At 46.1% G+C, this 24,499-nt stretch overlaps 1 long non-coding RNA gene across 2 annotated transcripts; it reads right to left on the bottom strand.

Annotated features, from left to right (window-relative positions):
- Nucleotides 1-491: 491 nt before the first annotated feature.
- Nucleotides 492-22,725, bottom strand: LOC115068849. 2 transcript variants are annotated; one of them, XR_003848210.1, is made up of 3 exons: nt 22,394-22,725; nt 3,292-3,512; nt 492-1,078 (listed from the first exon to the last, which is right to left on the bottom strand). It is a non-coding gene; the product is annotated as an uncharacterized LOC115068849 (long non-coding RNA). The 2 variants fall into 2 exon arrangements; XR_003848209.1 differs by lacking the exon at nt 22,394-22,725 and adding an exon at nt 21,755-22,138.
- Nucleotides 22,726-24,499: the final 1,774 nt, after the last annotated feature.

Raw genomic sequence — 24,499 nt, 5'->3', positions numbered from 1 at the left:
TTTTTTGTCTTTTTGAGACAGGGTCTCCCTGAAGTCCCAGCTGACCTGAACCCTGTAGTCTATAGTTCCAGCACTCGGGAGGCAGAGGCAGGTGAATCTCTGAGTTCAAGGCCAGCCTGGTCTACACAGTGAGTTCCAGGACAGCTGGGTCTACAGGGAGACCCTGTCTCAAAAAGAACAACAACAACAAAAATTCATTGCACTTTTGTACATCTCATATAACAGTTCTTAATCAAATTTAGACCTCCTCCACCATCCATATCCTACCCCCCACGTATTCCGCCATACGTGTTAAGTCTTATCCAGTCAAGCATTTGTACCCAGATGTCCTTTGGTGCAAATTCATCCACTGGAGTGTAGTCAGCCTTTCTAGAGATCGTTGGTAAACCTACTCTCCCTCACCCAATAGTAATAAGTCTCCAGTAGTTCCCAGACTAGGACCAGCCCACCACCCATTTCCCTAGTTCCACTCTGGGCCCTTGTCTGATTGAGTTGGCATGGGTTCTGCGCTTGACACCACCATTGCCACAAGATCACACGTGCAAAATTTTAAAACAGGTATCAAAAGCCTAAGCTCATGTCCAAATCCCTTCCCTTGTTCATTCCTGCCCCACCCCCACCCCCGAGATGTTACCACTGCCTGCTGCCTGGGCTGTGAGCTTCATTCAGCACATAGCATGCGCCTGAACAGCTGACCCAGATTCCCAACTGGACCAAGGATGTCTCCCAGGCAGTTGAGGAAGTGCTGGAATGAATCTAAATGTCACTTTAGATACACAAAAGCTTGATGGCAAGATCAGGCAGCTCTTACTCCGAACGTGGGAGGGGGGATAGGGAAGGGCGTAGTGTCAGCGTTCTCCAAGCAGGCAGGAGTCAGGCCGAGCGGCTTGTGGCCTCTCCTTCAAGCTCCAGGCCATGTCCCAGAATGTCTGCAGAAGGATGTGTGCTTTAAGCTTTAATTATCCTGCATTCTTGCCCAGACCTTGAGACCAGATTCTCCACACTCAAGAGACTTATATGGTGACAGTAGAATCATTTTCTGTTTTAATCCCAACAGTTATCAGACAAGGACTTGACCCTAAAAGCAAAAGACAGGAGCATTAAGAAGCAGAGAGGAAGCAGTAACAAGACACACCCGCCAAGCCTCACTGTTCCCCTTCACCTTGCATCTCCCACCGTGGAGATGTGCAGAGGGAACAGGCCCAGGCCAGTCACATTTAGGAGTGTGTAGTGGGCATGAGCCTGCACCTTCCTCCCGCAAGCTCCAAGGAGTGTAAACAGCCCAGGGTCCCAATTATTGGGCTGTGGAGTTCATGTTTCCCGCAGGCTGCTCCAGCCAGTGACCTAGTGTAGCAGAAATGGTAGGGGAGCTTCGAAGAGTCCTGGGTTCTCTTGGTGCCAATTCTGGCTCGATGATTTGCTGTCAATGGCCTCACTGGACCTTCCTTAGGCTGTGTGTCTCCTGAGGACACTGCCAACATTCCCTCCTTGCCTTGGAGCCTGACCTAGTCTCCCTGGGGAAGACAGGCCCTGACTTGCAGGGCTGCTCTAACTGGGGCTCTCCCCTCGTCCGCCGCACCTCAGCCTGCAGTCTAACAGTAGCCGGTGGCCCACGGAGAGGGAGCATGAAGGAAAGTAGCCAGACCATGCAGGGTGGACTGCACCAAAGGAGATGGACAATTTGTTACATATCCTACCAGCAACAGAAATACCAGGACCAAGGTTTTGAAGCTAGACCACTAGACAGAACAGGCAGGCAAGATGGGGCGGGCTAGGGGGAGGATTAGCAATACAGAAGCAATAATAGGAAATGTGAATGAATGGTCCCTGACAAATCCTCCATCTTGAACTGAACTTCCTGCAAGGCTGACCAACTCATTAGCTCTTCAGTAACCGTGGAGAGTTTGGAATAGTGCAGATCCAGAGCCTGTTTATAATTTATCTTGGGCCATGTTTAGCTCCTAAATAGCTGCTCCTTGCCCACCTCTATTTCTGGCTTAACATCTTGTGATTAACAGATAAAAAAAACCTTTAGGACTGTATTAACTCAACAAAGCCCTAACTCCCACCAACCAAAAGACTAAGAATGTCATCAGCTCACACCTGAGGCCTACAGCAGAATTCTCCCTGCTTTGCCGTGACCCGCCTACTGAATGCACCCACCATCTTGTTTCAGAGTATGTTGATTATGACTTTCTTTATTCTGTTATTATGGAACATGATATCTAGGGAAACCTACATCTGTGTTCCTAGGCCATGATCACTCACAGAATAAACCATTTCTTATCCCCTTTGAGGTGAGAGTTGTGCTTTTGAAGCAGTTAGTATTGCTATGAAAAAGAGCCAAGCAGAAAGTTCAACCACGGCCGGGCGTGGTGGCATATACCTTTAATCCCAACCCTGAGCCAAAAAGACAGAAGAAGAAGGAGAAGGGGAAGGGGAAGGAGAAGGGGGAGAAGGGGGGAGAGGGGAAGGGGGAGGGGGGAAGTGGAAGAGGAGCAGGAGGGAGAGGGGGAAGGAAGGGGGGAGGAGGGGGAGGAGGGGAGGATAAGTTCAACCATGAAGGCATGGTTGGTTGGAAATTCAGAACACAATAAATAGAATGAAGGGCAGACTGGATACCACTGAGAACAGCTGGCTTACCAGCAGGTGGGAAAGTTTCACGGAAGGAAGTTTCAGGAAGGAAGAGGAGTAGGGTAGAAACACTGAGACTGAAATTGCCAAGAGAACAGTGGAGAGCAACGGGAAATGCAGAGTGAAAGAGAGGAAAGGGAAGTGCCAACCAGGCACAGGGATGCCGGAGTTCAACGTCATCCTCAGCTACATAGTGAGATGGTGAGATTGAGGCCAGCCTGCACTACATGAGACCCTCTCTCAAAACAAAACAACGAAACAAAACAAAAGGAAGAAAGAAGAGCTGAGAGACGTGATGGAGAGGAAACAAAATAGCCAGAAGTGGGTAGAAAACCAAAGTGCCAGCCTTGCACAGTGATGCACATCTGAAATCCCAGCCTTTGAGAGGTGGAGGCAGGAGGATCAGAAGCCCAAGGCCATATTCAGCTACATCATGGACTTTGTTTTGACTGGAATCTTTTCCCCAGTCCTTAAAGGTGTTGTGATATGGCTTTGAAAGCCACACAAATAAAGAGTGCCAAACTGAGGCCGACACGGGCTAGATGAGACCCAGTCTCAAAAATAATAAACAAATAATTGAATAAATACTAAACAAGGGGATGTATCAGATTGGCTTACATGATAGGGGCTGGAGAGTCCAATAATGACTGTCCGTACCTGGAGAGGCTGAGAACCCGGTAGCTGCTATTGAGGCCACGTTGAAAGCCTGAAGCTGGAGTCAGATGTCAGCGGAGGATCACAGTAGCAGTAACTGACTCACTCCATCAGGGAGAAGCAAAGGCAGGTTCATGAAGATGGTGTTTTCCTGATTAGAAGGTGTTGCCAACATTAATTCTGAGAATGTCTCTCCCAGTCGCTGTCCCTCACGCTGATCCTCCCTGGAAACATCCCCGCAGATACACAGGTGAGTTTTCACCAATCCTAGGTATATCTTAATTCAGTCAGGTTGACAAAAAAGGCCAACTATCCCACCCACAGACTAAAGTGAAAAGAAAACCCTAACCAAGGCCCAAAGGAGAAACGGCCATTCACAGCAGCACAGAAGTCAAAGGCTGGGTCTTATTAGCTTGGGAAGCCAAGGTGCTGGGGAAAACAAAGGCTAGGGACAGTTGGTCCTGCCTTGCCAGCTCAGGTGAGCACAGAGATATTAATCCCAACACTACCGGGCTGGAAAGAAGTACAGAAAATGAGCCAGGGATGGTGGTGCACATCTGTAATCCCAGCACTTGGGAGTGTAAAAAGTTCCAGGCCAACCTGGTCCACATAAGGGAAACACTGTCTCAAAAAAAAAAAAAAAAAAAAAAATCAAAAGAAATACAGAAAAAGTGGGACAAACTGATATAACAGGTTAATATGGTAGAAAACAGTCCAAAATCAGTAGTTACAATAAAACAGACTAAACCAATCAGTCAAAACACAGACACAGAAAGACATACTGGATTTTTTTTTTTTTTTTTTTTTTTTTTTTTTTTTTGGTCTTTTTGAGACAGGGTCTCCCTGTAGCCCCAGCTGGCCTGGAACTCACTATGTAGACTAGGCTGGCCTTGAACTCACAGAGATCCACCTGCCTCTGCCTCCCGAGTGCTGGGATTACAGGCGTGTGTATGAGGGTGTTGCCTACATGTATGTAAATGCACCCATGTCCTGCAGTGCCCTCAGAGGTCAGAAGAGGGTGTCAGATCCCCAGAAACTGGAGTTACAGATGGTTGTTAGCTGCCATGTGGGTCCAGGGAATCAAACCCTGGTCCTCTGCAAGAGCAGCCAGTGCTGTTAACTTCTGAGCCATCTCTCCATCCCAACATACTGGATTTTTTAGACTCCTGATGTATTTATGTACTTTACCAAAGACACACATGTAAAAGCCTAAGGACATGACGGTTGGGAATGAAAGTTGGAAATCAGCAAGTGGCCAGTGCTAACCAAAGGAAACAATGTCAACTGGAAGAGACTTTTAGATGTCACTAAATAACCACCAAATACTTAATTCACCAGATGATGAATTTTAAACCTGCATGCCCTTGGTGCTACAACCTCAAAAAAACCATGAATACCAAGAGATATAGAGAGGACAGAGCCACCACCTTAGTAGGGTATTGCTTTTTGTCTTCTGAGTTGTGCTTTTGTATGTGCACAAAAGGGGGTTCTGGGTCTGGGGATCAAACCCTGAGCCTTGAGTATGCTGGGCTAACACTCTACTGCCAAGCTACTTCCCAGCCCTGTTGTTTTCTGAGGCAGGTCTTGTTATACCTAGAAGTCACTATGTAGCCTGGACAGGTCTTAAACGCCAATCTTCCTGGCTCAGCCTTTCCGTTGTGAGAATTTTAGGTGTGAGCGACCATACCTGGATTTAGTAGGAAAGTTCAACGCTTCAAATAGTAATGGTTTCTTTTGTTTGTAGTGTTGGAGAGCAAGCCCATGGTTTTATATATGATAGGCAAACTCTCTACAACTAAGCTATACCCCATGCCCCATCCTTTAAATATCAGTTGTTGGTTAGTTTTGTCAACCTGACACAAACTAGAGTCACCTGGGAAGAAAGAACTTCGGTTGAAGAATTTCCTCCATCGGCTGGCCTGTGGCCATTGTGAATTGAGCCTTTGGTGGTTAGTGACATCTCTGTCCCTAGTGAAGCTGTTAAAAGTCTTTTTCAGTTGACATGCCTTCCTTCCTTTGGCTAGCACTGGCCACTTGCTGATTTCCAACTTTCATTCTCAGTCTTTGTGTCCAGCATTTTCTTGACTACTACCTGACATGGGAGAGACCTGCCTGCTGTGGGCGGCTCCATTCCAGCCCTGGCTGGCTCCATTCCAGCCGTGGCTTCCCTCCTCCATGATGGACCTAACCGAACCTAACCTAGCCTAAAAGACAATCCTTTCTTCCCCAAGTTGGCTTTGGCTGGTGTTTTACCACAGCAATAGAAAGTTACTAGGGCTTCTGTCATTCATGTTTTACCAAAAAATGAAAAAATAAAATCAAGGACAGTGTACCCCCAGGAAATCAAGGACAGTGTGCCCCCAGGGTTTTTTATAACACACAAAGAAGGGCACACCCAATAGGGTCTTTCCAAAAATCGGCCCAGTACTTTTTCTGGGCTTCACAAGTTGCAAAGGCCAGGTCTCACCTTGACCATGAGCTCAGTCTGTGCACCACTATATGAGCTGTTCCTAATGAAAAGGATGGACTTGAAAAACCCTTGCATGCCTATGTGGAAAGTTAAGAACATGTCTACCCTCCCCCCAGGCTGAGCAATTGTCTTTATTGTGACTGACCAGACAGCTGACCAGCTGGGATGTCCAACTTTTTAAATTATCACATTTATTTATTGTGTCTGTCCATGTCTAAGTTTTGGACTTTGCAACCTGTCATCACACTCAAGAACCATGTAATTATGTAATTAAGTTACCAAAAAAAAATAGCCAGGTATGGTGGCACATGCTTTTAATCCCAGCACTGGGGAGGCAGAGGCAGGCAGAGCTCTATACGATCAAGGCCAGCTTGGTCTACATAGCAAGCTCCAGGCCAGCTGAGGTTACATGGAGACTCTGTCTCAAAAAAATAAAATAAAAAATCCCAGGCTGAAAGGATGGCTCAGCAGTTAAGAGCACTGACTGCTCTTGCAGATGACCTGGGTTCGAGTCCCAACACCCACATGGCAGTTCACAACCACTCATAACTCCAGTTCCAGGAGATCCAGTGCCCTCTTCTGGCTTCTGTGGGCATTTCAGGACACAGGTATACTTATACACATGCAGGCAATACACTCATACACATAAAATGAAAATAAGTAGCCGGGCATGGTGTCTTTGTGAGTTCAAGGCCAGCCTGGTCTACATAGCAAGTTACCAAAAACTAAAAACTAAAAATAAATAAAATAAAAAGCCAAAAACAAGTAAATGAGTTTTGGGGGGCGGTCTTTTTGAGACAGGGTCTCCCTGTAGCCCCAGCTGGCCTGGAACTCACTATGTAGAACAGGCTTGCCTTGAACTAACTCATAGAGCTCCACCAGCCTCTGCCTCCTGAGTTCTAGGATTAAAAGCATGTGCCACCCCACCCAGCTATAAATGAATCTTTAAAAGAATCTTATCATGGGTGTGGTGGCACATGCCTTTAATCCCAGCACTCGGGAGGCAGAGGCAGGTGGATCTCTGTGAGTTCGAGGCCATCCTGGTCTATGTAGAGTTCCAGGCCAGATGGGGCTACAGGGAGACCCTGTTTCAAATAGACCAAAAAAAAAAAACAATAAAAAACTTATAATGACCTAAGTAAATTAATGGTTGTGTTAGGCCTCATTCATAATCTCTCCTTGGCCACATGTGACCGACCTATGGACTGCAGGTTGGACACTGCTGAGTCAGTTAAAGGCAGATATCAGCACTCTGGTTGTAAAGTAGCAATGGCTAGATTTCCTAGAATTGAGAAGACACTAACATGCAGACATGAAATGCCACCTTGGCCCTCTGTGGGCACAGATACTGCACTCCAGACCCATAAGCAGAACTAGAAAGAGGATCCATCAAGTATGCATTTTACATTCTCAGAAAAAGAGGGTGTTTGGGGTGGTAAGCTGAGGGTAGGCAGGCTGCCAGTCAAACAGAACGTTTATTTATACATGCTTGACACCAAGAGAGCTGCCCCTGTCCTGCCCAGCCCCTTCTCTAGTATATGTGGCTTTGATATGATGGTTTTCCAGGTTGGTAAGAGTGTGTCAGCCATGTTTGTCATGAGACAATAAGGGATCCCCACCAGAGGCTCTGCCATGGTGCACAGAACTCACAGCCCAAAGGGCTCAAACCCCAGAACAGAATAACTAGCCCTTTCAAAGCCCAGCCAAGCCCATCACCAGAAGCCACCCAGGCACATCAATCTCTTTCTTACCATAGCAATTAAAGTAGTTGTCCCTTTTATGTTTCATGTGCAAAATGGAGGCTCTTCTGGCTACAGGAGAGCCCATGCACTATTTTTTTCTTCCTTTAAAAATATTTTTATGTGAGTGTATTGCCTACATGCCTGTAAGTGCACCTGTTTCATGCAATGCCTATAGAAGTCCGAAGATCTCCTGGAACTGGAGTTATGGGTGGTTGCTAGCTGCTGTGTCGGTGCTGGGAATCAAACCTGGGTCCTCTGCAAGAGCAGCCATAACTGCTGAACCATCTCTCCAGTACCCCCCGCCTTTTTTTGAGATAGGGTTTCACTATGCAGCACTGGCTGGTGTGGAACTTGCTATGTAGAGATGCAGATCAGGCTGTCCTGAAACTCATAAGAGATCCCCCTGCCTGGGATTAAAGGTGTGCATCCACCATGCCTGGTCCCATACACTATTGATGAGGTGAACTGACCAAGTTGCTCCTCCTATCCTAGAGCAGAGCAACTGCTGTGTGACATTATTCCTGGGGTGATATGAACATGTACTCATCCCAGATAGGGAACCAAGGACAGACCAAAGCAAGCATACCACCAAAATCCAATTTGGTGAACCACTGAGTTTTATTAGGGTTACTTACAGGAGCAGAAATGACTCAAAGACAGCTACATCGCCAAAAGCCCATCCCTGTGTGGTGACAGCTCATGAAAGCTGGAACCCTGCACAACCCGCAGCTGAATATTCTTTCCAGGAAGCTCAGCTGGTCCAGTCTTCTAGGCAGCTCAGCTTGTCTACAAATGTCTCTCGGCAGTCCTTAAGGCTGTATATATGCTTGGAGGAGCCTAGTGAACCTGGTCAATCTCAGGGACTTCCAGAGACTAACGAGTGGTTTACTTCTAGAACTTTAGGAACTACAGGATGGAGCACTTCATCTCCGCTTAGAACATCCTGTTGTCTTAATGAACATCCCTTCAAGACAAAGGTTTTATCTTGGCAGAAACTGCTATTCAACAGCAACATCAGGAGAGTCAGTGTGACAAGGCCTCTGGTGGTAATGCCATTTACAGCATACAGGTTGTCCTAACAGAGCTGGGTATCTCACTGACTACAAACCCAGACCTTGAAAGGAGTTTTCCTGCTGCTCTTCCCCACCCAGCACAACCCCTGGCTCTCATCTTTGTGCCACCGACAGAGACAAAGCTTCTTAATTGCCTCCTGCACTGAGCTTAGTCCACATCAGTCAGTGCTGGACACAGGTAGCTCTGGCTGACCATAGAGGCTTGTTTGCCCAGCTGAGCTGCTGGGGCAATCCCAAACCACCAGGTAGTTGGCCCAGGAAGACTTCGAAGATCCTGTCAGCTTGGTCTTCATTCAGATAGATGATGATGTCTCACATATGCCTTATGACATCTCTTTGGGTTTCAGAATATTAAATACACTAATCATGGTGTGGGAGAAATTCATGGCTCCACAACTGCCAAACACACTTCAAGATGACTTGACAACTCAGGCCTCAACACTGCCTTAATCTGCCTTCCACTTCCTCTGTACCTCACACCCTGTATAGGTTCTTTTAAAATATTTTTCTTCTTTGATAATTTCACACTTTATTTTTATCACCCCAACTCCCCCACTAACTCTTCTCAGATTCATCCTCACCTCTCCAACCCTCAACTTCCTGCCCCCACCCCCCTTTTAAAATAATCTACGCACTCCAACTTGTACTGTGATATACTCCTGGATATGGGGCCGTCTGCTGGAGTGTGGTTGACCTACTAGGGGCCTTACTCAAGGGAAACAGACTGTCCCTTCCCCAGAACTGTCCTGTCCGTAGCTCCTCAGGGGTGGGTCCCATGAATTCCTTCCCACTCTGTGCTAGAATGTTGACAAGCCTGATCTTCCTGCATAGGGTCTTGAGTAAGCCCCTGGGGACTTGGGAGTCTTCCCATAAACCACAGGGACCTAGTGAGCAGAGCCACTGGCTGCCTTCCCTGGGATTTGCTGTTCAACTCACTGTCATGCCACAGATACCCAGGATGGGACCTGTACCAAGGGGTTAATAAATATCGATGACTAGTGAACGTGAACATAAACTTTTCTTTCATCCAGGGCTGCCCCACTGTCTTAGTTTGTTTCTTCATTGCTGTGACAAAACACTCTGACCAATACCAATTTGGGGAGGAAAGGGTTTATTCAGCTTACATCTCCCAGGTCACAGTTCATCAGGGAGCCCAAGGTAGAAACTCAGGGCAGGAACCTGGAGGCAAGAGCTGGAGCACAGGCCATGGAGGAACGCTGCTTACAGGCTTGCTCCCCTGGCCCCTGCTCAGCCTGCTCTTATGCAACACAGGCCCACCTGCCCAGGGGTGGCACCACCCACAGTGGGCTGGGCCCTCCCACATCACTCATCAAGAAGATGCCCCTCAGACATGGCCACAGGCCAGTCCAATAGAGGCAATTCCCCAATTGAGGCTCCCTCAACCCAGGTGTGCCAAGTTGACACTAAAGCTATCCAGCACAACCACGATAAGGATCTGACCCACCCTCCTCCACACGTGTCTCTAGGACTAGCTGACAACAGCCTGGGCCACTCACTGTCTCCTTGATTTGGCCTTTGTCTTCCTACCTTCCACCTACACATTCAGGAATCACCACACAGGAGAGGCACAGGAGGCCACTGCATAGGGATCCCTCCTGCCCACCACATCTGAGATGTGCAATGCACTCAGAACTCCAAGTGTTTCTAGGACCAACCGCTGCAGGTTCTGGCACAGCAGGTGCACTCAGGGTGTGGTGACTGATCAGAAGCTGGTTCCAGTACAGGAGCCCGACAAGCCCAAGCACCACCATTCCCTGCAGATGCAATCCTCTGAGCACAGCAGCTGCCATCTTCAGAACAGCTGTGCCTACTTGTAAAAGAACCCCAAGACTGGGCTTGTTGACTGTTGATGTTCCCTCACATAAAGAGGGGGCAGGGAGAGTTATTATACCCGCACCTGAAATTCCGACCACTCTCTCCTGCATCACATAGCCATTCATATGTAATCCTACGCTAACTACATGTGGCATCATGATCTTTGGAGGTGCCTATGTTTATAGACTATGGGAGGGAACTCTATCTCTGCAGCTGTGGGGAAGTCATCATCTGTCCTGGATGAGACTTTCCGGTGAGTGGTCTTAACATTGCCTATGCTCTGAGTAAACCCAATAAAGTACTTGGTTCTCCAAGTTGGACTTTGGTGGAACTGTTCTTTGATTTGTGCCCTATAAGGACGGGATAGAGAATTGCTTATGTCTCTCCAGGGGAAGAGTTCCTGCAATACCATCCCTCATCCACAAACGCCTTTTCATGGCCAGTCCCAAGATACTGATTCTCCCAGATACTGGAAAGCCATTGGTGTGATCTCTGCATATCTATGTAAGCATGAAGTCTTCCCTGGACCCCTGTCTAAGATCCTGCAGTCTCTGTCACACTCTACCTCATCCCTGGGCAGCTGGTGGACAGAAACCTACTCTGGGTACATCAATTGTACAATACTGGTCACAAAGAATCAACCATCTGTCCAAAGGCAAAGGCACACATACCCAAGGCAGAGCATCCAGCTCCAGATGAAACAGTGCTTCATTTTCTTTGGTTTGTAAGTGTGTGGAGTCCCTGTCCTTCCTAGACAGGATGTGAATGTGACAGATGGGTTTCTTTTGTTTCAAAGACCTGGATCTTGGGGATGGAGAGACAACTCAGCAGCTAAGTGCCCTGGTTGCTCTTGCAGAAGGCCTGGGTTCAAATCCCAACACCCACATGGCAGCTAACAACTGTCCATAACTCCAGTTGCAGGGGATCCAATGCCCTCTTCTGACCTCCACAGGCATTGCACAACATGGGGATGGGGGAAACACATACAGCACAACATTCATACACATTAATAAAAAGTTAACAACAAAAAAAGACCTGGGTCTCTAAAATGAACAATTTTCATGGTCCAGTTAAGAGCATCCTTGATGTCTGTGTTTACAAAAGGAAGCTACCAGGCATGGGGGGTGGGGTAGGCTAAAACTGTCTATACACACAGGTTCCAAAACTGGAACTCAGCAAGGCAGTGGGAACATGAGAATGAGGGGAGTGAGGGCATATCTTCATGTCCCACAGGCTTCAACAAACATCTAGATCAGAGTGAACTCCTGAGAGTTCCTGCCTGTGACCCAGTGGTGAGAATCACAAGAATCCAACAGTCAATATCTGAAGCCAGGCAGGAACCCAGGGACCTATAGGAGCTAGTCTTCCTAGAGCCACAAACCTTCAGTCCCCACCCTTATCTTATTCCAGCACTGATGTACTACAAGTAAACCCTCCACCAGGTAAACCAAGTCAGTGTAACAAACACAGTCATATTGTACAAATTTTCCCCTGGAGGGGACACATTAAAAAATGGCTACCCAGGGTCTGGAAAGATTGCTCAATGGTTAAGAAAACTTGCTACTCCTGCAGAGAACCTGGGTTCAGTTCCAGCACCCAGATGGCAGCTCACAACCATCTGTAATTCCAGTTCCAGGGACCCGGATTCCTTCTTCTGGTCTCTGTTGGCACCAGGCACACATGTGGTATACATAGATGCATGCAGGCAAAATATTTATATCCATTAAAAATACTACATTTAAAAAAGGAATGGCTACCCGGCGTCTCCTACCTACACCCCATGCTGGCCATCCTCCTGAGTGGACCCCATCTCAGCCCTCCCTGAACTAATATAACAACAGTTTCCACACTGAAGCCAGACCATATTAAGAGCTAAGTTGTAGGGTCCTCTTTTCCTTCACACACTATGTCGACGGTTTTCAGGAATTCACTTACCTCAAGCCAAAACTACCTTGCTCAGGTGGAGTGTCTTTACAGGCCCAACCCTCTGCTGGCCAACAGAGGCTTAGAGAGGGCAGGACTCCAGGCCCCACCCTCCAAACTGCCCTCTGTGGCACCGTGTGTTAGTCAGACTTTTCATTCCTGTGACGAGAACACCTTCAATAAATCACTCAGGTGCAGAAGGATTTATTGTAGCTCACAGTTTCAGTTCAAGGTCAGTAGGAGCAAAGTGGTAAGCATGGAAGCAGATTCATGTGGCAGACTCTGCTCCCCTCCCAGCAGCCAGGATGCAGAGGGGAAAGAAGAGAGAGGGGCAGGGCCAAGACAGGCCCATCAACATCACAACTCGCTTCTTCTAACACTCCCCCCACCCCACCCCCGGTTCTACTGTCTCCCAATAGTCTGTTTAAATGTGAGTCCATGAGTGGATTAAACTGTTGATGAGGCAGAGCCCTCAGGATCTGGTCATCCCTGGAAACACCAGACACACCTACGATATGCTTCACTACTCTCTTGGGCAGTCCTCCATCCGAGCTGACAGTTGAGATTAACTATCAAACCACAGAACAAAATCTAAGGCCTTACCACCTTCAACCCCCTCCCCTCCTGCCTGTGAGCGCCCCTTTTCCTGAGCACGCCCCTCATATTCCTGCTATCCCACAATTCATCCCCCATTCTCCTAGGCCTCTCTTCGAGTCCTCATCCCTACTTCACTTGTTAAAACATAATCTTCTGCCACCTTTAATCCCAGCACTCAGAAGGCAGAGGCAGGTGAATCTCTTGAGTTCAAGGCCAGCCTGGTCTGCATAGTGAGTTCCAGGTCAGCTGGAGCCACAGGGAGACCCTGTCTTAAAAAGACCAATAAAACAAAAAAAAAAACAAAAAACAAAAAACATAACCTTCTGCAGCAACTGTACCACATTAGGGCTGCGCCCTAAATTAAGGTACAGACTCTGGGTCATCCATAGGAACAAATGTACCAGAGGCCCATTAAATAATTGAAATTCTCAACAGCAGTTAACCTGAGAGTCAAAGAGAACTTCTCCCTTCATCAAAACATGCCAAATTCACAAAAGGCCAACAGAATTACAGCTACGATAATATTGACAAATTCCTTTGGCATTTTAATCCAAAGAACCAAATGAAAACAATTGCAATTCTAAAAGGCTAGCAGGCACATAGTACGCATATCAAAGTTCTGCCAAACACAGAGCCTTGGGTTTAGTTGGGAAGTGGCAGCTATTGTTAAAATAGAAAAGTACCAGGGGCTGACGATAGTCAATATGATGAAATTATATTATCTATGTTTTTAAAAAGACTAAAATTCAAACTTGGATTTTTTTTATCTAGGGAGAAAAATATTTCTAACTAGCAGTGAAGCGTGAGAGCCTTGAAATTGCGTAAATCAGGATTCTCAACCAGCCCTGCCTCAACAGTCCATCTCTTAGTCACACTTCTCTATTGAAAGCAGGATTGGGACTAAAGACCTCTTGTGCCCCTTCCAGACTTAAGTTTCCCACTCCACAGCAGAGATGACAAACTGGTACCCAGAAGCCAAACACCACCCCATCTTGTTAGGCATGCATAAATTCTTTAGCTTTTTAATGTTTAAATTAAATGTGACCCCTTTTCCTTTTTCATTTGTTGACCCAGGGTCCCCCCTGTAGCCCCAGCTGGCCCAGCATTTGCTATGTAGACCAGGCTGGTCTCAATTTCACAGAGATCTGTCTGCCTCTGCCTCCCCAGTGCTGGGATAAAAGGCGTGCGCCACCACGCCTGGCTTGGATTTTTTTTTTAATCTTTTTTTTTTTTAATTTTAATAACTACATGATTAGAAGAAGCATTTCATTACAGCTTTAACATATTCAGTAACACACTCCGGAGCAAGGATACATCTCTTTCACAAGTGGCTGTAAGTTTCTAGGTGCACAGTTGAATGAATAGTTATACAATATTGAACTCAGTATAAGCCCTGTAAGACATAAAATTGAATGAGCTTTTAACCTTTAAAAAAATCTCCATCTCATTTTAGAATATATTGTTCCTGGATATTTATTTTTAAGACAGAGTCTTACTATGTATGTAACCCAGCTCACCTTGAACTCAGTCCTCCTGACTCAGCCTCAAAGTGCTGAGATTACCAGTATGTGCTACTGTGCCCTGGCCAAGTGTAATGCCTTTAAATTAGCCCTCTAATTTGCCACTGTCCCTGCCATTTCTGACTGCTGCACCCCGCTTGCCTCACTCCACTGTCACCTGCGTAAGCCTTGAAGATTTGAGCTCAAGGCACCTGCTCTACCAGCTATTACTTTACAGACTTGCTCTGATCACCACACAATGGAAACCAATTGCCAGAGGCAAGTCTCTGATAAAGAACTTATCTTACAATAAACTACCTGATGAAGTTGGCAGGGATTCTGGCCCCTACAGAGCCATCTTGCCAGGAAGCTAGTCTAGGGGCATTTTATGAGTGATCACAGACTAGTGGGCACCTTCTCACAGGTGGCCATGGCCTATGATACACACTGATCCTATGTCACAAGCTGTTCTGTTTCCCATTAGTTTGCCCACACGCAGTTCCTGACTTGTTTCACAATGGACCTAGAGGGGATATTGTCCTTGGGGAACACTTGCTGGTAACCAGGCTCTGGATAATGAGACAACACCCGCTGGTTATTGCAGACATCAAGGGAGGTTGGGTGAGGTTACACACAACAGCCAGCGAGGCCTGGTCTTAGCACTCAGCTTCCTTTGCCTCCACTTAAACCTCGCTGAGGCCTGATATATCAGGTACTTTTCCATTGCTTTGATCAAATGCTATGACCAAAGACAACTTGAGAAGGTTGATTTGCCTTAAGGTGCCAGAGGGCTATTTGTCCATAAGGGCAGGGAAGGCACTGGCAGGAGCAGGAAGCTGAGAGGTCACATCTCAACCACAACAGGAAGTGAGAACTGTCACTGGAGCAAGGCTAGAAACTCTCAAAGCCAGGGACGACTCCTCCAGTAAGGCTTCACCACCCAAAGGTTTCATAACCTCCCCAAACCACCACCACCAACTGGGAACCAAGTGTTCAATTCAGGAGCCTATGTGGGACATAGGTTTCACATTTAAACCATTACATTTGATCTCAGTTTTCTTTAGTTTTTACTTGTGTTGCTGAGTAAATTTCTTGGCTTTAAAAATTATCTTTTTAAAAAACATTTATTTTTATTTTATGTGTATGAGTGTATTGCCTGCATGTGTGTAAGCGCACTCATGTCATGCAATGCCCTTGGAGGGCAAAGGAGGGCGTTGGGTCCCCTGGAACCTGAGTTATGGATAGTTGTTAGCCACCATGTAGGTGCTGGGAATTGAACTGGGTCCTCTGCAAGAGCAGCCAGTGCTCTTAACCACTGAGCCATTTTAACACTCCAGAGTATCATCATCCTTCCTGCACAGGAAAACAACAGCTCAAAGAGATAACATGATTTGTTCATAATCACAGTGATATCACTGTTAAATGTATTGCTCTTTACTAAAGAACATTTAATCTGAAAAAAATCTACAAATATACAAAGCTGGGAGTGGTAGCGCAAGCCTTTAGTCCCAGCACTCAGGCGGCAGAGGCAGGCAGATGTCTGTGAGTTCAAGGCCAGCCTGTTCTACTTATCAAGTTCCAGGTCAGCTGGGGCTATAGGGGGACCCTGTCTCAAAAAGACAAAAAAAAAAAAAAAAAAGCAGCATGGGTCAGAAGATGGCAAAGGTGCCTGCCACCAACCCTGATAACCTAAGTTCAATTCCTGGGACCCCCATAATAGGAGACCGATTCCCCCAGGTTGTTCTCTAACCTTCACACACATAAAATAAATGTAAAAAATAAAATAAAAACAGGCCTAACTTTTTCTTCTAACTAAAATAATAAATCAATAAGTACAAAAATGTCATTAACTTTGTAAATACCTAGAAGAGTATGGAATGTGAGTGACCTAACCAAAGAGACTTCCTTCTGCATGAAACACCCAACATTATAGGCAGCCTTTATAGATGAACCTAAAAAAGGAGCTCTGAGCAGGGGTTTCTGGCACATAAGGCTCAGAATAGCTGGGCTCCACTTACCAAGTATAACAGCACTGAATGTCACGTTGGGAGAACTGAGCGTGGGAGCTCATTGCCCAGGGGAAAATAGCTTACTCACCTAATTTAAGAAAACTCAAAACAAATCCATTCTTTCCTTAAGAATTCCACAGTTCCATCTGGTGCTAACTATATTTACTCAGATAAGTACCAAACAAATAAAAGTTATTTAGATCATGTTGTTATGGTTCCGGAAGTTTCTTCCATCTACTAGAGAACACCACAGAGATACAGAGATTGACCCTAAATGTGGACATAATCTTGTAGAATTGGGAAGTCTGAAAACAGCACCCTCAAGCCAAGAAGATAATCAGATAATGTTTGCATACCACACCTGAAGCCCGCTGGGAGGCTGCAGAACCAGAGCAGGGTAAGGGTAAAATGAGGTTCAAGCTCCATCTCAGGAGCACCAGATCAGACGGCAGCTTACCAAGCTTTACCTTCAGACCTTGCTGCCTACTTTGTTCTCACCCTCTTACCCTTCCAGGTGGCCTTGACTAAGCTTCTTGACATTCTGTGCCTCAGTTTCCTTATCTGCAAAATGTTATAACAAGAGATTCTACCTTGGAAGGCTGCTGTGGGGATTATATGAAGTAATGTGTATGAAGCACTCAGCCCACCAATCAGATTTGTCACAAGTGCTTGACAAGCCTGAACTGCCTCTGAGGTGCTGGCTTATTTAGTTCCCCAAGGGGATGATAAGCAAGAGCCAGGTTGTACATTTGGGGTTCCTTGTGTTTTTAACCTGGAATAGTCAAGTAAGATAGGGCATCCTGGATGGGGAAACCTTTAACCCAATATGTACAACATCTTTATGAGAGCTGAGATGCAGACAAGTTGACCTAGAGCACCATGTGAAGACACACACTTTGAGGACACACAGACCATGTCACAACACAGACAGAGATTGGAGCTGTTTTTCTCAATAATTTAATCTTAGTCTTTTTTTTTTCTTCTTCTTTGAGACAGGGTCACGCTTTGTGACAGGCTGTCACAGTCTCCGTCCTCCTCCTGCCTAGAGATAGAGGTGTGCCCCTTTACATTTATCAAGATTGGGGCTTTGTAACTACAAGCAAGGGACAGCAAAGATTGCTAACAACCTAAGGCACACAGCATGGCCTTGAAACCCAGAGCCTTACCACTGAGCTACAGTAGCCCCAGCCTGAGAATATGAATTTCTGACATTGTTAGTCCTGCATTATGTGATGCTTTGTTACAGCAACCCTTGGAAACAAACTGTCATAGTTAACTTCAGCTGTCAACTTGACATAGCCTATCATTACCTGGGAAGAGGGAACCTCAGCTGAGGAATTTCCTCCATCAGACTGGTCTGTGGCCACATCTGTAAGGCATTTTCTTAGTTGATAATTGATGTAGGAAACACGTGGGCTTGGACTGTATAAGAAAGGTAGCTGAGCAAGCCAGGGGAAGCAAGCCAGTAAGCAGTGTTCTCCCTGGTCTCTGCTTCAGTTCCTGGCTGGAGTTTCTCCCTTGGCTTCCCTCAATGGTGAGCTGTAACCTGTATGGTGAAATAAGCCCTTCCTCCCCAGGTTGCTTTTGGTCATGGTGTTTACTGCAACTGCAGCAGCAGCAGCAGCAAAGAAAACTAAAACACTAATACAACGTGCTGTTTCCATGTGTTTTAAAAATAAACCCTCAAACCCAGCTTCAGGAGGACTGGATACTTCTGGTTTCCAAGGGCACCCGTACTCACACGTACATCTACACATATAATTTAAAATAGTAAAAATTTGGGGGGTGGGGTTTTTGAAGACAGGATCTCCCTATAGCCCCAGCTGGCCTGGAACTCACAGAGATTTGCCTGCCTCTGCCTCCTGAGTGCTGGGACTAAAGGTGTGAGCCACTATGCCCAACATATAAAAAAATCTTTTTTAACATCCCCCAAAGTTGAGCATGGTGGCACATGCCTTTAATCCCAGCACTCAGGCAGCAAAGGCAGATGGATCTTTGTGAGATTGAGGCAACTGGTCTATATGGCGAGTTACAGGCCAGCTGGAGCTACATGAGCACATGCCTCATCCACGAAAGATCACAAATAAGCACCTCAAGGTCATGCTGAATCTCTAACAAACAGGTGTGATCAGCATAAGCCAGTCCCACCCTTCACAGCTGGACCCAGGGACTGCTTCTGCAACACACTGGGGTGCAGATGTTCCTCTTTATTTGTTTTTTTTTGCACAATGACTGCCCAAGATACCAACAAAGGAAGTTTCTGAGGATCAAAAGTAACCCCTGGCTTTAACGCAGAGTGCAGTCTTGGGGTCCACAGAACCTACAACTCCTAGGAAGCTGCCAGAAACCTAAATTCTCAGTCCCCCCATGAAAAAGACCTTCTGCAAGGCCTAACCATTTTTACATTTTTAAAAATATTATTTTTATTTTATGTGTATGAGTGTATTGCTTGCATGTATGTAAGTGCGCCCATGTCATGCAATGTCCACAGAGGTCAGAACAGGGCATTGGATCCCCTAGAACTGGAGTTACAGACGTTTGTTAGCCATCATGTAGGTGCTGGGATTTGAATCTTTTTTTTTTTTTTTTTCGGTCTTTTTGAGACAGGGTCTCCCTGTAGTCCCAGCTATCCTGGAACTCCCTATATTGACCAGGCTGGCCCTGAACTCACAGAGATCCACCTGCCTCTGCCTCCCAACTGCTGGGATTAAAGGCGTGCACCAAGTCAGTGCTCTTAACTGCTGATCCATCTCTCTAGCCCTAGCCCCAGTTTTTAAATTTTTAACTGCATTTATTTACTTATTTATTTGTGTGTGTGTGTGTGTGTGTGTGTGTGTGTGTAAGCACATGCATGCCACAATGTGCATGAGAAGGTCAGAAGACAACTTGCAGAATTCGGTTCTCTTCTTTAAACATGTGGGTACCAGGAACTGAACTGAGATCAGGTTTGGCAGCAAGTGCTCTTACCCATTGAACCATCTTGACAGACCCTAACCTGTGTTTTAATAAGCTTCTGCCCCTGAGAAAGCAGGCCCCACATAAGTAAGCAGGAGAGCCTTTAAGACATAGATGCAGGGACTGGAGAGATGGCTCAGCAGTTAAGAACACTGGCTGCTCTTGCAGAGGACCTGGGTTCAACTCCCAGCATTCATGTAGCAGCTAACAGCCTGTAACTCCAGTTTCAGGGGATCCAAGGCCCTTTTTTTTACCTCCGCAGCATTACACGACATGGGTGCAATACACACAGGCAATACACTCACGCACAAAAAATAAAAAATAACATAAGAAATAGATGCAGCTGGGTAAGGTGGCACATGTCTTTAATCCCAGCACTTTGAAGGCAGAGGCAGGCTCCCTGTGAGATTTAAGCCAGCGGGGGTATGGGGGTGGGGGGTGCTATAGGGAGACTCTGTCTCAAAAATCAAAACAACAACAACAAAAAACATGGATACTGGGGGCTAGAGAGAGGGCTCAGTAGAAAAGGATGCTTCAGGTGCAAGCATGAGGACCTGAGTTCTAACTCCAAGCAGTCACACAAAAAGCTAGGCATGGCTACATGTGTCTGTAACCCCAGGACTGGGGGCGGACACAAATAGATCCTGGGAGCACAGTGGAAACAGGTGACATTCCTGTTCAGTCAGAGACTCTTATCTCAAGGCAACAGAGTCGAAAGACACCCAACTTCCACTTCTGCCTCTACATGTACTCACATGCACGAGAGAGAGAGAGAGAGAGAGAGAGAGAGAGAGAGAGAGAGAGAGAGAGAGAGAGAGAAACCAAAAAAAAGATCCCAGAACACAGCTACACATATTGGTACTCAGCATCTAACAGAGATGACACCTAGACCAGGTGGCAGGTGACTCAGAGCACCAAGAGGCTAGCCAGACACAGAGAGGTGTGACTTGGCACTCTGATGACGGGTCCCACTTCCCAAAGATCATCAGGATCAGAGCTCACACACTTGCCAGTGTAGCCTTCACCTGGGTGGGCCAATCACCACATTTACAACCAATGAGAAGCGAGAAGAGGGCGAACAGGTGGCTTGTTCCCTCACAGAGATTTGTAGCCAGCTGCCAGGAACCAGAGAAGGGTAGGGATTCTAGGGTCTCAGACAGGAGAGCAGCTTGTGTTGTACCTCTGCCCTTGGCAAGCACTTGCAGGATTCAAGCCAAGCATTCCCTGTGTGGGTGCAATGTGTGGTGGGGATTCAGTTTAGTGGGCATGTGCCTGAGGACAGCAGCAGACCCCAGAGTGGGGTGGCTATCATGCCAGGAACCTTCCAAGTTCCTGAGATAAGCAAACCAAGAGCAGACAGAGCCAGCACTCCCCTCCAGCAGGCGCCGTCACCTACTGTGGGGACAGCGTGCAGGCTGACTCACAGCGTTCCGAACTTCTCTTTCCAGGAATGGCAAACAAGGCTCTGCTACAGTCATAGCGCTGTCCCTGAGAAGATACAGTACCCCACCTGGATACTAACCTTTTCCACAGACTCTTCTGCTTCTTGCCTGTGCCCTCAAGACTGAAGGCCCTATTTCTCCACCAAACTTCAGGTGTCCTTGTTCTCCTGGAGGACAGAGCCTCTGCCCACAAACTGCTGGACTAATAAGCAGCAAGGACATGTGAACAGGAAATCTTAATAAAGTGCTGTGAATGCCAGCAAGTATGGAATGGGGGTACAGAGTAGAGTGGACAGGTCACAAAGGCAGGGAGGCATCCTGTTAGAGGATATATAGATATATAAAACAGGCATACAGATCTATGCTTTTACTGATAATAAATCATAAATTTAAAACAATTCTTTGGGATACTTTATACAATTCAACTTTTACCATCTACTAAAGATAAAAGCAGGGGCTGGTGCTGGCCGTGGTGCTGCACTCCTTTAATCCCAGCACTTGGGAGGCAGAGACAGGTGGCTCTCTGTGAGTTTGAGGCCAGCCTGGTCTATATACTGGTCTGGTCTACACAGCAGGTTCCACACCAGCCAGGGCTACATAGTGAGATCCTATCTCAAAAGAATCAAATGTTGGGGCTGGAGAGATGGCTCAGCGGTTAGAACACTGTTTGTTCTTGCAGAAGACCCGGGTTCAAATCCCAGCACCCACATGGCAGCTAACAACTGTCGGTAACTCCAGTCCCAGGGGATCTGACAGCCTCTTCTGTCCTCTGTGGGAGTTGCACGACACGGGTGCACTTACATACATGCAGGCAATACATGCATACACATAAAATAAAAATAATAAATTTTTTAAAAAATTAAAAATAAATCAAATGTTCTAACAACATAATCCCAAATATATTCTAATTTGATACTTACATGATGAGGGACGACAGTAGGAAAAGTCTTTGCCACAATTAAACCAGTTTCGGTAAGAGCAGAAAACTTTGTAAGTACAGTAAAAACACTGCAATTCATAACACAAATGATCTCCAATCTGAGCCAACATGCCTCGGGCAGTTTTTGTTGGCGATGCATGGAGTGACAGCTGTGTGGTACAATGCAAGCACGTTGTGTGTTTAGAGCCCAGAGAAGCAGCACATAGCAACAAGGGGAGGGGCTCCTAGAAGCACTCAGATTCATTACCTTTGGTTTTTAAATTGTTTTTGGTTACTTAGTGATCAGAAATTGCTTACTGTTGCCAAACTTTTGATCCCCACACTCTTATGCAATCTCATATGGGTTTGCAGCCCAGTTTAAAAAGCTGTGATTTGAGGCTGGAAATCACAGCTCAAGATGGCTCAGTAGTTAGGAACACTGGTTGCTCTTGCAGAGGACCCTGGTTTGGTTCCCAGCACCTACATGGCAGCTAAATGGCCATAAGCATTGTACACGCATGGTACACTTACATACAAACAGGCAGAACACTCATATACATAAAATAAAAATAAAATCGAGAAAAAGAAGCTGTGATGTAGAATATTAATCCTTAAGGCAGCCAAAGTTTTCCGTACTCACCAGATAACCTTCACCCCCTTCTGGCATCTGTGAATGTCTTCTCCATGCACACTGAGGAAACAGGCTAGTGCTAGAAAGAAAATGATGCTCAGGTCCTCCAGCTCCTCAAGCAGGAGAGCGAGCAATTTACTGTGCAACTTTAAAAGGTAACAGAGGGATGTGACAAAGAGGGGCAGGGCAGCTGACCAACCAGAAGGCCCCTCACCGTGGGCTCTACCTTAGTCCCCTCAATGGCCTACTACTCAGAAACACAAAGTTCTAGTCTACGAATAGTTAACTTTGCCTAGGGGACTAATGGACTAATTCACACTGAAAAGATTTGCAGTCACCAACGTCTGAACCACCCACCAGCCAGTTCACTCATTTACTTCTCAGCAGTTATTTATGTCAGCCATCAGGCACGGAAATGCACAACCCTTGGACAAAGATTTCATAAGCATCAGGTGTCCATTATCTAACAACCTGTGTGTACCTGAGGAGAGGAAACAGCACCGCCAAATGAGGTGGGGACAGAAATGGCAGGTGGAATTGTGCAATAAGTTTGGCGTCAGGCAAACTAGAGTTCAAACGCAGTCCACCATTTATTAAACAGGTGACTGGGGGGAAATTGCTTAACCTTCCTGAGTCTCTTTCCTCACCTCTAAAATATAGGTGTATCAATACCCCCGCCAGATTATTAATGCATTAAATGAGATTACATATAGAAACTGCCTAGTTAAAATTGTTTATATTTATTTGGAAAGGCCACGCCACATACTGGTTAAGGGAACAGTCTTTGAGATCAGAGAAAACTGGGTATAAATCCTAGCCCTGCCACTTATTAGAAATAGGATTCGTGCAAGCAGCTTAATGTTTTCCCCCTAAGCTTCAATTTTCTCACTTGTAAAATGGGAATAAAGATTCCTCAAAGTCCAAGATATAAGACAATGTATTCAAAGGACTTAGCAAATGTCTAGGATATGCTAAACATTTGATAAATGATATGATGAAGAGTAATTTTTAGCCAAGTGTGGTGGGCATACACCTATAATTCCTTTACTAGGGAAGTTGAGGCCAACTTGGACTACACAGTGAGGCCCTATCTCAAAAAAAAAAGTTCTAGAAATTGTGTATGAAAGAACAGTGACATGTACACTAAAATTTTAAATTAGTACAAGCTTTTTTGTTGTTTTTGCTCTTTTTGAGACAGGGTCTCCTGTAGCCCCAGCTGTCCTTGAACTCACAGAGATCCGCCTGCCTCTGCCTCTGGAGTGCTGGGATTAAAGGCGCGTGCCACCACACCCAGCCTAGTACAAGCTTTTTAAATTTTTAAATGAAATTAAAAACTGGGCCATTAAACATACAAAAAAAGATCTCTCTGTATTGCTACCAAAATTACTTTTGAGACAAGCCTCTTACCTCAGACTAGTTTCACACACTTAATTTTCCAAGAGTTTCTAAAATAATGTCATTTCTGTGCAGCCAAGCGAAAACCTCAGTGTTTCAATACTGCTAAGTCATGCTTCAGAGAAACGAAAGCAGTGTGCCTGGGATCTACACTTCCACTTTAAAGAGGGGAACCCCGGTAGGCACAAAACAGCAAGCATTGTTTAAAAATCATACCCCATGTAAGAAAGCTCCTGCAGAAAATGACACCTGTCGATTCTGCATCATGCCTTTATTCTCCCTACTGACACTGTCAGTTTGCAAATGGTTTATAAAATTTGCAGGTCATCGAAAACTAATCATGGATTTTGATAAAACATCTTTCTATTCTAACCTTGCAAATACAATTCCCTTAGAACAAAGGGCAGCCCCTCTTCCACAACACTGCTGCTTCAACCCGTCCAGGAAACCACCCAGCTGCTAACTTAGCCAGGCTGCTCCTGCCAAGCCACAAGAAATTGGAACCCAGGGCTGAGTCCCTCACAGGTATTGCTACAAGATTGGGGGGGGGGGCGCTCTCTGGTGCTACAGAAAGAAGTCTCAATGGAAAATCTGTAAGGATCTAAGTTTTTGAAACAATGGGAGCGTCTCTACGGAACAGATGAGGCGCTTTCTTACTGGAAATTGTACTAAATACAGCTGTGGCCTCAGCAGGAACACCTGCCCGAAAGCCAGCAATCC

The sequence above is a fragment of the Nannospalax galili genome, unplaced genomic scaffold (genome assembly GCF_000622305.1).
Source record: "Nannospalax galili isolate Female #2095 unplaced genomic scaffold, S.galili_v1.0 scaffold188, whole genome shotgun sequence".
Classification (NCBI taxonomy): domain Eukaryota; kingdom Metazoa; phylum Chordata; class Mammalia; order Rodentia; family Spalacidae; genus Nannospalax; species Nannospalax galili.
This window is presented reverse-complemented; position numbering and strand designations above follow the sequence as displayed.